The 14,560-nt window shown below is 36.7% G+C and overlaps 1 long non-coding RNA gene across 3 annotated transcripts; it reads right to left on the bottom strand.

The window, feature by feature from the left end:
• Positions 1-1,117: 1,117 nt before the first annotated feature.
• LOC104084682 (uncharacterized) lies at positions 1,118-13,182 on the bottom strand. 3 transcript variants are annotated; one of them, XR_683659.4, is made up of 6 exons: positions 13,037-13,177; positions 12,320-12,399; positions 2,364-2,437; positions 2,160-2,282; positions 1,965-2,065; positions 1,118-1,306 (listed from the first exon to the last, which is right to left on the bottom strand). It is a non-coding gene; the product is annotated as an uncharacterized lncRNA (long non-coding RNA). The 3 variants fall into 3 exon arrangements; XR_001967019.3 differs by lacking the exon at positions 12,320-12,399 and having other exon boundaries at positions 13,037-13,182; XR_011408726.1 differs by lacking the exons at positions 1,118-1,306; positions 12,320-12,399 and adding an exon at positions 1,340-1,684 and having other exon boundaries at positions 13,037-13,182.
• Between the last annotated feature and the right edge of the window lie 1,378 nt (positions 13,183-14,560).

Consider the following 14,560-nt stretch of genomic DNA (forward strand, 5'->3'; position numbering starts at 1 on the left):
ACATGGGTGCAAGCAGCCCTTGTGTTTTATATTAGTGTCAACTAACATAAGAACCAATTGTCATATATATATTACTATGTTAGCCTAGGAGTTGTTGTACGATAAGTCGTTACCCTTCTAAATAAGGGTATTTTTCCCTTTTACACTTATGTACTGCTTTATAAATACAATAACAATCCCAAACATTATTATGAGACATTATTATATATATTATGGTATCGGGGTTAAGCTCATCCCAATTATTATTATTGATGTTGAGCCCCCGTTGGAGTAAATTCTTAAAGGAAATAGTAAGAAATATTTTATGCACGTTTATAAAGTACCTTAGGGTACTTTCAACTTTCCATTTTAAAGAAGATAAATTTTTCGTCTTAAAATTATAAGAGAGAATGAGCGACTTCTCACTAGATAACCGATCAGGAAACCAAACCCAAATCCCATCAAAGCCTCCTGACATAAACACAAACCTAGTTTCACCAACACCATCCTACAAAGATAAGCTACTGGAAAATGAAATCTTTACTACAAATACACACTCATCTGAAGAGACTTCAACAATTCCAATGGAGGTTCAATCATCGGAGCCAGGTCCAACTTTAGCAGGGAAATTGACAAAAAATTTGAGACAAATAATATTAACGGATGTCGACAGCAGACAGGCAGCACTACAAGAAAATGCTCAATTTGTTGGGGTTTTCTTGTCGATTTGAGGCAATTCTTGACCCCCACAAAATAATTGTGGCGGTTTCGGAAAACGCCATAGTTATGTTCGCCATAAACATATTTGTGGTAATTTTTCAAAACTGCCACGACAACCGCCACAAAATAAAATTTTAATTTGCGGAGGTTTTCAAAGAAAGTCAGCGGCAGTTTATAGCCCCGGCAATATAATCCCAATGTGTTAAAAATATATTTTGTGGGAATTATAAACCTCCACAATATGATCTTAATCTTTAAAAAAAACTAATATGCAGCAGTTATAAACACTGCCACAATTTTTTAAGGTGGAAATATTGTCTTTTAATTTTTTATGAAAACCTCAGTTCTAAGATTCAATAAATTATTTTATTAAATAACTCACATAACATAAATCAAATTCCATAAAGAAAAGTATCAATAATAACAAACATCACATATTCAAATTTAAACTATATATGGTAACTTAAACATAATACAATCTAGAGTAGTTCCATAATAAATAAATAAAATACAAAAGTGCTAAGTATTTGCTAAGTGATTCGAATTGTTGTCATCTGGTGATACTCTAGCATCCCAATGAAGTAGGCTCACTCTCAGCATCACTATGCTAAAACATTGAAATAAAAATACTTCAGAAAACGCTTATAAACAACTAGAATTTTTCTAAAAGGATAAATGGAAAACTCTAGTGACATGAAAAAGACAAAAGCTTCAAATTAAATCTCTTACACATAAATGTCAGGTACTTGGTTTAACACAAACATTCCACTGAATTTGTTAGATATTCACTTGAATAAGAGCTAAAGTACAAAGTAATTACCGCATATCTCATCACAAGCTACTCTATCTGGTAGCATAAATTCTACCGATATATTCATGATAATTACTAATTATCAACATACAAGTTACCTCTATAGGATTCTAACATTAGGACATAATCAAATCTTTAAGGCATGGATTCCCCTAGTATATGTATCAGTAACAACTGCGAAAGAGTATGTTACAAATTACTCTATATTACTTAACACTATCTGGGGGAAAGACAGGAAAGGATTGAAAATTTAGGAGATAACTTATGTGACATCTCAACTATCGAAACTGAACTATCGAAATTCTTTAAGTTTGGCTGATTAGTTTCTTTCAGTTGTTCTTCTTCATCAATTAACCATATCACAGTATCCTTCAAAACTACCACTTTCATGCAAATCCAAAAGTCTAGTGCTTTAAGAAAACGATATTGGTAGGCTAATTAAAACAATTAGTACCTGTAGTTCATGTAATTGGAGTTGGAAAAGTAGCTAGCAGAATCAATTCTCACAATAAGAATGCCAGAGATCTTTGTTGTTTCTTATATTGCAGTATAATTCTGTAAACAATAGTGTTAAGGGATAAAAGAAATTCATAGGCAATCAATTTATTTAAGATGTGAATTTAGACTTATATCTCAAGTTTTCGTTTACCTGTAGCCATATAGCAAGATGCCATTGAACTAACCATGTTCATTTGTTCCGAAGGCTACCATTTTTTTTGTTTCAATCCAACTAGATTCAATGCTGCAAATATTCTTCAATGGTTGTAGCTTCCTATAATAAAGAAGTATGTTATATAAATTAAGTTTTCTCTAAAAAGATGTCTAGCCAAAAAAGTTAAGAAACATAACTTACACATCAATGCTATCATACATCCCACCAAACCTTTGCACTGGTGGGGGATTTATCTTGCAATGGATGTGCATCACCTTGACATTATAAACAAAATGCAAGGCCAACAAAAAAATTATTGACCAATAAAAAAAGAATCATTAAAATTTGATTTCCTGTAATTACATACATGATTTCCTGTTATTAAATTCAACTATCTAAAGCAACATTGAAGAGGCAGAAAACATTAAAAAACTAGAATTAGCAAAAGTGCAAAAACAAAAAGGAAAAGAACTTCCCCTTTTTAATTTTGTGCAAATAAAAAATGCTAAACTGGAAATCACACAAAATCCTAAAAACATCTACATGAATGGATACAGAATTACCATGCTTCTTTCACCCAAAAAGGCCATGCACCATGAAAAGGGAAATGGAAGAATATGACAAAGTTACTTCAATATGTGTAACGACCCGACTTGTCGTTTTGAGTAATTACTCTCCTTTATACTATTTGAAGTCTTGAATAGCTTCGTTATGTCATTTATGACTTGTACGCAAAATTTGAGTTCATTCCGGATTGATTTGCTATGTTTCGGCATCGAACCTAGAATATTCGATGTCGATTCTTCAAGAATATGTGGTATCACATTAAGCAAATGAGCTCCAAATTCAGTTTTGATTGAAGTATTAGATCCGTATTGAAATTACGGAGCCATAGCAAAAAGAATCGTTGAATTCGGACATCGTATGAAAGAGTTATGCCTATTTCCGTGTCGGAAACGATTTTTCCGTCGCCGCGAGCGCCCAGGGTAGCGTGGGGCGCTAGCCCTGGCGCTGGGAATTTTGGGGTGCTGGAAAGTGCGCCACAGGCAGCGCCCCACGCTACCTGTGACGCCCGAAACAGCTGAGGGTCTATAAAACGGGGTTCTTGCCATTTTTACTCATTTTTGAGTTTATGGAGCTCGGTGTAGGCGATTTTTGGGCGATTTTTACGGGAAAACATTGAGGTAAGTGTTCCTTATCCTATATTGATTATATTTCATGATTCCATATTCATTTACATCATGAATCCGTGAATTTATGGAAGAAAAATCATATTTTTATAAAGTCTTCCAAAAATGTAAAATCAAGATTTGAAGGTCAATCCGATGTCGGAATTTGATAATTTTTGTATGGTTGGACTCGTATCGGAACGGGTGTTCGGATTTTGTAATTTTTGTCTGGTTCCGATACGTGGGCCCCACATACGATTTTTGAGCTAAATTTCGAATTTTTATGGAAAATTAGCATTTTTCATATGGAATTGATTCCTATACCTCGTGTTGATTGTATCAAATTATTTTGACTAAAATTCGAGGTGTTCGGAGGCCGAATAACGAGGAAAAGGTTTATTGGAATAAAGAATTTGCTTGGATTGAGGTAAGTAACTCTTCTAATCTTGGAGTTGAGGGTATGAACCCTGAATATATGTATTTTGTGAATTGTTGGGAGGTGACGCACATGCTAGGTGACGGGCATGTGGGGTGACGGGCGTGTGGGCGTGCACTATAAAAATTGTGACATAATTGTTTATGTGGAATTTTATAGTTAAATAACCTTGGTATTTTCCATGCGGTTTTATGTGTTAAAGAAATTGAGCTGAAAAGCATATTACAAATCATGTTGAGGCTATGTGCCAGTATTATTGGGACCCACAGAGGTCATATTGTTGTGAATTATTGTGTTAAATTGAAAAGTCATACTCAGTCATATTCATTTCATTGCATATCATAACTCAGTTTTATGACTCTATTTTGATGCATAAAAATGTTTTGGCCGAATGCCTTGTTTTACTGAGATGGCCGAGTGGCTTGAGACGTTTATGTCTGACCGAGGCCGAGGGCCTGATTTATGTTTCATATTCATGGGATCGGGCTGCACGCCGCAGCATGTTGCATATTTATGGGATCGGGCTGCCCGCCGCAGCATGTTTGATATCGGTCGAGGGCCTGATTGTGAGGATAAGTGTGGATCGGGGCTGCCCGCCTGCAGCATACTTTATTATTATCGCACGTGAGTTGTCCGTGCAGATTATAGCGCTTGGGATAAAGGATCCCCTCCGGAGTCTGAACACACCCCCAGTGAGCGCAGGTACCTACTGAGTGCGAGTGCCGAGTGCTGAGTGATTGTGAGGTATGCCCGAGTGGCAAGAGTGATTGTGAGGTATGCCTGAGTGGCACGAGTGACTGTGAGGTTTGCCCGATGGGCTGTATATGAGTGATGTTCTGCCCGAGGGGCTGTTTATGATTTTATCATTGAGTTGCATCGCATTGGCATGCACACATGACATACAGGCATAGAGATGTATTTTTCCTCATGTTGTACAACATCACATCATTCATAATTTCTCACATTTTTGACAGATGGGCATAGTGATGCATTTGTTTTACACGGGTTATCCGGAAAGAAAATGATATATATTATTTATGATTGAGAAGATTTTTGGAGAAATTTATTATTTTCAAACTATTCATATTATTGGCAACTTCGGCAAATGATTTGGATTTTCACTGATGTATTTGAAAGAAAGAACTACTATTTATTTTTTTGAAATCATTACTTGGCTGAGTATTTTAGCCCTGAGTTATTTCTGGTATTATTTGCTTTATGTTGTTATGGATTGTTGTGTACTATTGGTTTTGGACCCGACCTTGGTGGAAGCTCGTCACTACTTTTAACCTACGGCTAGGTTTGTTACTTACTCAGTACATGGAGTCGGTTGTACTGATATTACACTTCTGCACATTGCGTGCAGATGTTGGATGTTGTTGTTGTGCTCGATGGTTGCGGGATTTGAAGATGTACCTGCTTTCCTGTTGTAGTTGCCTCTTGTTCAGGGTAGCCTTAAATTTATAAAAGCTCTGTTTATGTATTATTCAAACAGACTATGTATTTATTTCATATTCGCCTTGTATACTCTATTCTTAGAAACTTATGATTTGTACTACCAGTTCTTGGGAGAATTATCGATTTTAGATATTTTCTTTTAATAAATTTCATTAGAATTGGATAGTTGGAAATTGGATTACCTAACGGGTTGGGTTAGGTACCATCACAACTAGTGGGATTTTGGGTCGTGACAAGTTAGTATCAGAGCTCTAGGTTCATAGGTTCTACAAGTCATGAGCAAGTGTCTAGTAGTATCTTGTGGATCGGTATGATGACGTCCATACTTATCTTCGAGAGGCTACAAGGCATTTAGGATAATTTTCCATCTTTCTTTCCTTATCGTACGGAATTGATTCAGCTTGAAATATAACTCTTTGAATTCTTTCCACGTATTCGTATGCGCACATGAGCGCTCGGTATCAGCTGTGCATCGCCGGCTTGTGATTCTATGAATGAGGTTCGAGGTGTGTATTCTGTGTTTTGGTGATGGGCCAGTCTGGAGTACTTGAGGCCATGGTTAGACCACAACTTGAGCTCGGTAGCTTCAGTTGTAACTTGACTCATATGTCCGGTAATGACCCTACAGTGGAATTTGTGGCTCAATGAGCGGCGGAATGGCTTTGTGATGAAAATGATATAAATGCGAGATGTGTTAAGACGATTTGAATATGACGAGAAGTGTTTCCTTGAAATGTAAAGGAAAGTCCATTAGGTGCTTGATTTTCGAATTGATGTGGCGTACGGTCTCCAGTATGAATGTTTTGAAGGATCATTCACGATTGTTAAATTTTGGGACATATTAATTTCTCATGTCTGGTTAGTGAGTTTGAACTCAGATAGACCAAGTGATTGCATAGTAATTGTGACTGCGAAAGGGTATATCAAGATACCAATTTGAGGTTAAGCAGGTGGGTTATTCTCTGCGGAGTAATCTACGTAGGAGTATTCCTTATGATGTGAGTAAAGAGTTTATTTTCTAACGACGAGGTGTATGGGTGGAGATTTGAATCTGAATCTGGTTGAGAAAGTTGACGTGTGTGTTAAGAGGATGAATACGAGCTTAGCGGATGATTGAGGTATTTTTATGGTTGGCGTTGTATGAACTTGGGAAGAAGTTTCATTGGACGGACTGTGGCATTATGGCAGTAATAGAGTATTGGTATTGTGAGTTATGGAATGTTTTAATCTATGACTTTGAGCCAAGTGGGGGAGTCTGCTATTGACAATTTGATTTCATGGTTAGGTGTTAAATTTTAATTTTGGTCTGAGGCATACTTGTGGGATAGCTATGACTTGCAAAAGTTGAGATCGAGGATGACTCGAATAAGGAAATTCATGGTTAAGGATTATATTGCACGTATGAGTAAATGAAATTCGCGAGATGAGTGAGTTGTTATGGGTGAATGATGTAGTGCGCACAGAGTATAAATTTGATAGGTGGTGTTAAAGTAGAGTTACTTCTTTGAGTGTTGTTGTGCTAATGTGGCACGTGTCTTTCGACCCATTTGGGCGGTGCAATTAAATCTGAGCAAAGTGGATGACTCCCGAGAAAATTCCAGTGGGTTTGAGAATTATATATAGCAATTGAGAATGTTTCCGGACTCCCGTATGGATAAAATCTAAGATTTTCGTTTGATGGTGCCTGGACTTGCGGAAATTCTGTATAACTATGGATTCAACACTTTTGTATAAGGAAGGTAAGAAGAAAATTTTCAAATTCACATAAGGTATTCTCAGAGTAAGGGTTACAGTTGTAGTAGTTTTGAATGTGCTTAAGAAGAGTACAGTTGCTTATGGGTCGTAGGGCGTTGTGGTTCTATGTTAGGTTGTGGGGTGAGTTGTGGTTAAAGATCGTGGTATTTTAGCAAGGAGGAGTATTAATGTGGAGGCAAATTCGGAACGGACTTGGTGAAATAGGACAACTGGGTAGTAGACTGGACCAGTATGGTAATGGTAGGATCAGTCCTTTGGATAATTACGACGTGGTAAGACTTTACAGATGTTTTTGTGGCAATATTCTTGGGTTTGGTGACCTGCGTGGCTTGGATGAGTTGGAGAGATTCGGTCCTGGCGGCTTGGTTGTGCAAATGGATTCCAAAGAATTCTTGATGGTTTCTACCGGTGTGGAGAACGTGTTATGTATTGTGATTTCCTCCTAGAAAGAAGCAAGAGAAAGGTTTCTAACTAAAATGGTATGTAAATTTTTGGTGACTCAAAGTTGATAATAAGATTTTTGTACTTTTCACATGATGGCATGATAGATGCGGTGTGTTGTGTGGGATTAAGGTTGGTTTGTGCAAGGTCACGGTTTAGCTTTGAAAGAGAGGTCATAAATTCTTAAAGGGCATGAACAATTTTCGATGTTTAGACGGATGCTATAATTATTTGGTATTACGTGAGTATAGGGTATATTAAAAAAAAAAAGGGCGCACTATGTTTTGAATTATGGATATTTTATAGGTATTGCGGCACTTTCCTGGTTGATCGACTGCTGATTTTAAGATGTTGCTATGTGGCACGAAAGAATAAGAGAAATATTCCTCGTAGAATGATCGTGTATGAGCGATGTGTTAGACATTCGAGCGGTGGAGATGGAATCAAATATAGTGATTCGCGTGTTCTATTGATTTGGAGATTGGGAGTTCCCAGGAGCAGGTTGTTTCATATTTGTGGACTGTGAAGTTATGGCCGGAGCTAGCCAGATGATAGAATGTATTATGATTCAGTCATTATGGAGTTTCGGAAGAACTTTTATCTATTTGTGGGTAACCCGAGTTGATTCAGCGGTCCATTGGTAGGCCCAATTAAGATGTGTATTCTACACCGAGCCGGAATGGTTGGCTCCATACTGCTATTGTTGAGGGATGTGTCATTCGGTTGATGTTGAGCTTATTCGTGTTCTCAGATGATCTGTGAGTTGCTCCTTCATGCTACGAGGAGTTGTGATTCATTGGTTATGTGCACAGATGATGCGGTCCTATTTGAGTTTTATAGTGGAATTTGAGCGTGATGAGTATTTGGGTATTGCATGATCGATTGCGTAATGGTTATGTTCTTTCAGGTTTTGTGTGGCATTTTTGTCATTTGCCTCTCCGTGGTTATTGATTTTGAGCAGGGTGGCTCATGGTATATTATATGGACCAACGTTTGGATGGGGACACACATTACAGCGGAGCTATGTTAAGGTATGAACCTTGTGTTAGAATCGGGTGATGGTTCTACGGTGTATGATGAATTTTCAGCATTTCGTTGTGGCAGTAGTTATTAATATTGTGGGGCAGTTCTCTCATTTGAGTCATTTTTCATGACTGAGTACATTTGAATTGTTGCGTATTGGTGGACATATGACACGGGTTGTGGCTCTGAGTTATATTGGTGCGGCATGTCTGTGGAAATAGTTGTGTTTAGTAATATAAGGTCATTGGACCTCGAATGGGTACTATCATGTTTGATTACGGCATGTTAGGGAGGATAATATTGAAAGTCGGCTCAAAAAGCGATTATGGTTCTGGTTGGGGCAAGAGAGCTCCATGACTTGTTTATTTCGCGTGTTTCTTTTATTATCAACAGTGTACGAAGGTTTTGGGATGAGGTTTGGTTCGATATGGGTTTAATACTAGTATGCAGTTGGTTTTGGAGTAGTCACTGCGATCGGGAATGGTGTTACGAGCAAGCGAGTTGTGTGATATGTTGGTTGATTATATCCGTGGTGATAGTTATGGCTTGATACACCTTGTTCAAACTCATAAAGTGTATAAATGTAAGATTCGTGTCTTGAAAGAAATTCTAAAGGTTGGAAATTAAATTCCAAGGTTTATGGGCTAGAGTTAAATTAATGAATTCAGTTGGATTGTGTTGTCAAGCCTATATGGAATAGGGTGACGTGGGTTCACCCCCGGGTATGTACGTGGTAAAGTGAAATAGTGATTTGATGGCTTGGAAACAACTCTAGGCACGTTCGAGGACGAACGTATGTTTAAGTGGGGGAGAATGTAATGACCCGACTTGTCGTTTTGAGTAATTACTCTCCTTTATACTATTTGAAGTCTTGAATAGCTTCGTTATGTCATTTATGACTTGTAAACAAAATTTGAGTTCATTACGGATTGATTTGCTATGTTTCGGCATCGAACCTAGAATATTCGATGTCGATTCTTCAAGAATATGAGGTATCACATTAATCAAATGAGCTCCAAATTCAGTTTTGATTGAAGTATTAGATCCGTATTGAAATTACGGAGCCATAACAAAAAGAATCGTTGAATTCGGACATCGTAAGAGAGAGTTATGCCTATTTCCGTGTCGGGAAAGATTTTTCTGTCGCCGCGAGCACCCAGGGTAGCGTGGGGCGCTAGCCCTGGCGCTGGGAATTCTGGGATGCTGGAAACTGCGCCACAAGCAGCGCCCCACGCTACCTGTGATGCCTGAAACAGTTGAGGGTCTATAAAACGGGGTTCTTGCCATTTTTACTCATTTTTGAGTTTATGGAACTCGGTGTAGGCGATTTTTGGGCGATTTTTACGGGAAAACATTGGGGTAAGTGTTCCTTATCCTATATTGATTATATTTCATGATTCCATATTCATTTACATCATGAATCCGTGAATTTATGGAAGAAAAATATATTTTTATAAAGTCTTCCAAAAATGTAAAATCAAGATTTGAAGGTCAATCCGATGTCGGAATTTGATAATTTTTGTATGGTTGGACTCGTATCGGAACGGGTGTTCGGATTTTGTAATTTTTGTCTGGTTCCGATACGTGGGTCCCACATGCGATTTTTGAGCTAAATTTCGAATTTTTATGGAAAATTAGCATTTTCATATGGAATTGATTCCTATACCTCGTGTTGATTGTATCAAATTATTTTGACTAAAATTCGAGGTGTTCGGAGGCCGAATCACGAGGAAAAGGTTTATTGGAATAAAGAATTTGCTTGGATTGAGGTAAGTAACTCTTCTAATCTTGGAGTTGAGGGTATGAACCCTGAATATATGTATTTTGTGAATTGTTGGGAGGTGACGCACATGCTAGGTGACGGGCGTGTGGGCGTGCACTATAGAAATTGTGACATAATTGTTTATGTGTAATTTTATAGTTAAATAACCTTGGTATTTTCCATGCGGTTTTATGTGTTAAAGAAATTGAGCTAAAAAGCATATTACAAATCATGTTAAGGCTATGTGCCAGTATTATTGGGACCCGCAGAGGTCATACTGCTGTGAATTATTGTGTTAAATTGAAAAGTCATACTCAGTCATATTCATTTCATTGCATATCATAACTCAGTTTTATGACTCTATTTTGATGCATAAAAATGTTTTGGGCCGAATGCCCTGTTTTACTGAGATGCTCGAGTGGCTTGAGAGGTTTATGTCTGAGTGAGGCCGAGGGCTTGATTTATGTTTCATATTCATGGGATCGGGCTGCACGTCGCAACATGTTGCATATTTATGGGATCGGGCTGCTCGCCACAGCATGTTACATATTTATGGGATCGGGTTGCACGTCGCAACATGTTTGATATCGGTCGAGGGCCTGATTGTGAGGATGAGTGTGGATCGGGGTTGCCCGCCTGCAGTATACTTTATTATTATCGCACGTGAGTTGTCCGTGCAGATTATAGCGCTTGGGATGAAAGATCCCATCCGGAGTCTGTACACACCCACCCCCAGCGAGCGAAGGTACCTACTGAGTGCCGAGTGATGAGTGACTGGGAGGAATGAGTGATTGTGAGGTATGCCCGAGTGGCAAGAGTTATTGTGAGGTATGCCCGAGTGGCACGAGTGACTGTGAGGTTTGCCCGATGGGTTGTATATGAGTGATGTTCTGCCCGAGGGGCTGTTTATGATTTTATCATTGAGTTGCATCGCATTGGCATGCACACATGACATACAGGCATAGAGATGTACTTTTCCTCATGCTGTACAACATCACATCATTCATAATTTCTCACACATTTTTGACAGATGGGCATAGTGATGTATTTGTTTTACACGGGTTATCCGGAAAGAAAATGATATATATTATTTATTATTGAGAAGATTTTTGGAGAAATTTATTGTTTTCAAACTATTCATATTATTGGCAATTTTGGCAAACGATTTGGATTTTCACTAATGTATTTGAAAGAAAAAACTTACTATTTTTTTTTTGAAATCATTACTTGGCTGAGTATTTTATCCCTGAGTTATTTCTAGTATTATTTGCTTTATGTTGTTATGGATTGTTGTGGACTATTGGTTTTGGACCCGACCTTGGTGGAAGCTCGTCACTACTTTTAACCTACGGCTAGGTTTGTTACTTACTCAGTACATGGGGTCGGTTGTACTGATACTACACTTCTACACATTGCGTGCAGATGTTGGCTGTTGTTGTTGATGTGCTCGATGGTTGCGGGATTTGAAGATGTACCTGCATTCCTGTTGTAGCTGCCTCTTGTTCAGGGTAGCCTTAGATTTATAAAAGCTCTGTTTATGTATTATTCAAACAAACTATGTATTTATTTCATTTTCGCCTTGTATACTCTATTCTTAGAAGCTCATGATGTGTACTACCAGTTCTTGGGGAGAAGTATCGGTTTTAGATATTTTCTTTTAATAAATTTCATTAGAATTGGATAGTTGGAAATTGGATTACCTAACGGGTTGGGTTAGGTACCATCACGACTAGTAGGATTTTGGGTCGTGACAATATGATCTCTAGCACTTGCTCTGGCTAGTTATTGGATAGCTTTTATAATGACAAGACATGTTCAGATTTTAAATAAGGCTTCAAAAAGACAAGCTGGAACTGCTAGCCAAAGTTTAATGTTGTACTCTAGTTAATGTAAGACGATGATGGCTCACCAAGCTTGTATTCAGAAATAGAAGATAGAGCCCTTATTGCACAAGGATAGAAACAACTTGTCCGTCAAAGGATAAGAGTGACGGCCAGGTTGCTCCAGCAATTAATTCATAGATAAATTGCTCAAAAATACTGTTGAAATAGTTTTGGATAAACAAAGTCCAAACACATTTGTACATGTAAACAAACAGCAAAGAATGCTTTACCATGGTGATTAGCTCAAATCCGGGATGATTGATCCATTGCTTAATACCCTTTGATTCAGTGGATAATTATATACAACAACCTGCACGTTGTATAAAAGTTCATGTAATTGTACTCATATTTCATATACAAGAATGCAGTAGTTGCATACATACAACATAACCTATTTGATGTCCTTTTAGACTAATTAAAGAACAAAATATTCTCAGACGTTGCAAAGTATTTACTTGAAAAGCTTCATGCAGTGCATAAAATTAGTCATCCAAGATCCAAAGAATATAATCATCAAACCCCATAAAAGGGGAATAACACGAAATAGAAAAAGTGCATAGCGTTGTACCGGGTTCACGATCCTAAGCACATAATCCATCCAATAACAAAAATACAGACAACTTCAATCATCCTTAAAGATAAAAGATCTTCCAAATACTACCTAATACAAATATACAACCTCTCAGTAGAGATCCTTCTTTTCAAAAGCCCGCACTCATTTCCTCCACAACGATGACTCTTAAAAGTGTAAGATTTGCGATTGAACCTCGAAAATAGAGGAACCCACACAACAATTGAACCAAAATATAACCCAGTACTTGTAATAATACATTGATCCAAATTCTAAAGGCATATCGAAAATAAATTCGGGTACGAACTCTACATTAGAAAGTAAACAAAGACGATTCAGAGCAAAGAAAATAAGAAGAGTATGATAAAGTACAAACCTTTATTGTTCGGATTGCGCCGAATTATTTTGTAGAGAAGATGATCACGAGAGGGAATTGAGCCCTGCTATGATGAAGAAAGGAAATTAAGCCCTGCTAATTTGTAAGTTGAAGAGAGGGAACTAATTGTGCGCTTTGAAAATAAAGGGGAAAAAGGAGAGGGAATTTTTTCCGTTTCCATAAATTTGAGTCTAATATCCAAATTACCCCCAATGTGCAGATTAAAACCTATATAGATGGTGGCTGATATCGTCTTTTAACATCTTTCTTTTCTCTATTTTTCTCTTTCATTTCCTTTTTACTATTTAAATTTAAAAAATGGAAAACATAACTAAATTACTAACAAAAAATACTTAAATATAAGGGATAAATATAATTAAACAGGAAAATAACAAAGTAATGAAACACAAAAAATACTAACAAATAATAAATTAAAATATAGAACAAACTCACAACAACTCATAAAAATATTTCATTTAATATTCAAAATGCTAAATACTCATGACTAGATACGTAACAAAGTTGTAAAATTACAAATATTATTTGTGTAAATTCAAAAGTCCTACTATACTAAAAATAAAAGACATTCAAGTGCATTCATCGCGTCCAACTTTATTCCTAAAAAAATAACAAAAATTGCTAGAAATACCCGACTAAAGAGTTTGGAGTCGAATCCACCGAGAAATGACGCTTACCTATAACTATTTAATATAACTAAGAAGACATGTTCGAGTAATTTTTGAGTTATAAAAATTATAAATTATATTTAAGCTATTGATTAACAACTGTTAAAGCAATAAAAATAAGTAACTAAGTAAATAAAGGTATTTTTCAATGAACGTCTAACGTGCTTCCTATAATTTTGTCGAACTATTCTTTATTGATCGTGAATTCTCTCATAACATAATTATCTCTCGATCAAAAGCAGTAATTTTTATAATTATTCTCTCAAACTAACTCTAGCTAGCAATTCAAACGACTCACATCAATCGCGCCAAAGTTTTGTCATCTCTAATCCCACTTTTAAGTCTTTGCAATTAATCTATTATTTATTACTCATAGGTGACGTTGTGCAACAAGAACCTAATCTTGTAATCTTATTCAAGAAAAGACAAGATATAATAACGACATATTTAATTAAGACCTTTTCAATTAACTATAATCAAAACATAGTTGAACAAATAGAGTCGGGAGAATGGTTCAATTTATATTGAGGTTAGAAATAGTCGTAAATTATATCAAATTGGTCATTTTGATCAAACTCCTTCACTTTTATGCAACGTTTTTACAAAATATAAGGTGAAATAAATAAATAAATTAGGGATTATTAACCGCTACATATTATATTAAATTGCGGTGATTTACAAAGCTCCACAAGTTAATACGATTTGCGGAGGTTATCACAAACCCCCACAATAAAATTACCACAAAAAGAACTATATTGCGAGGTTGAAAGAAATGCCTCAAAATGACCTTATAGTGGGGGGTCTTATACCCCTCCACAAATTTGCTTATTTCTTGTAG

This window comes from Nicotiana tomentosiformis, chromosome 6 (assembly GCF_000390325.3).
Source record: "Nicotiana tomentosiformis chromosome 6, ASM39032v3, whole genome shotgun sequence".
NCBI lineage: Eukaryota > Viridiplantae > Streptophyta > Magnoliopsida > Solanales > Solanaceae > Nicotiana > Nicotiana tomentosiformis.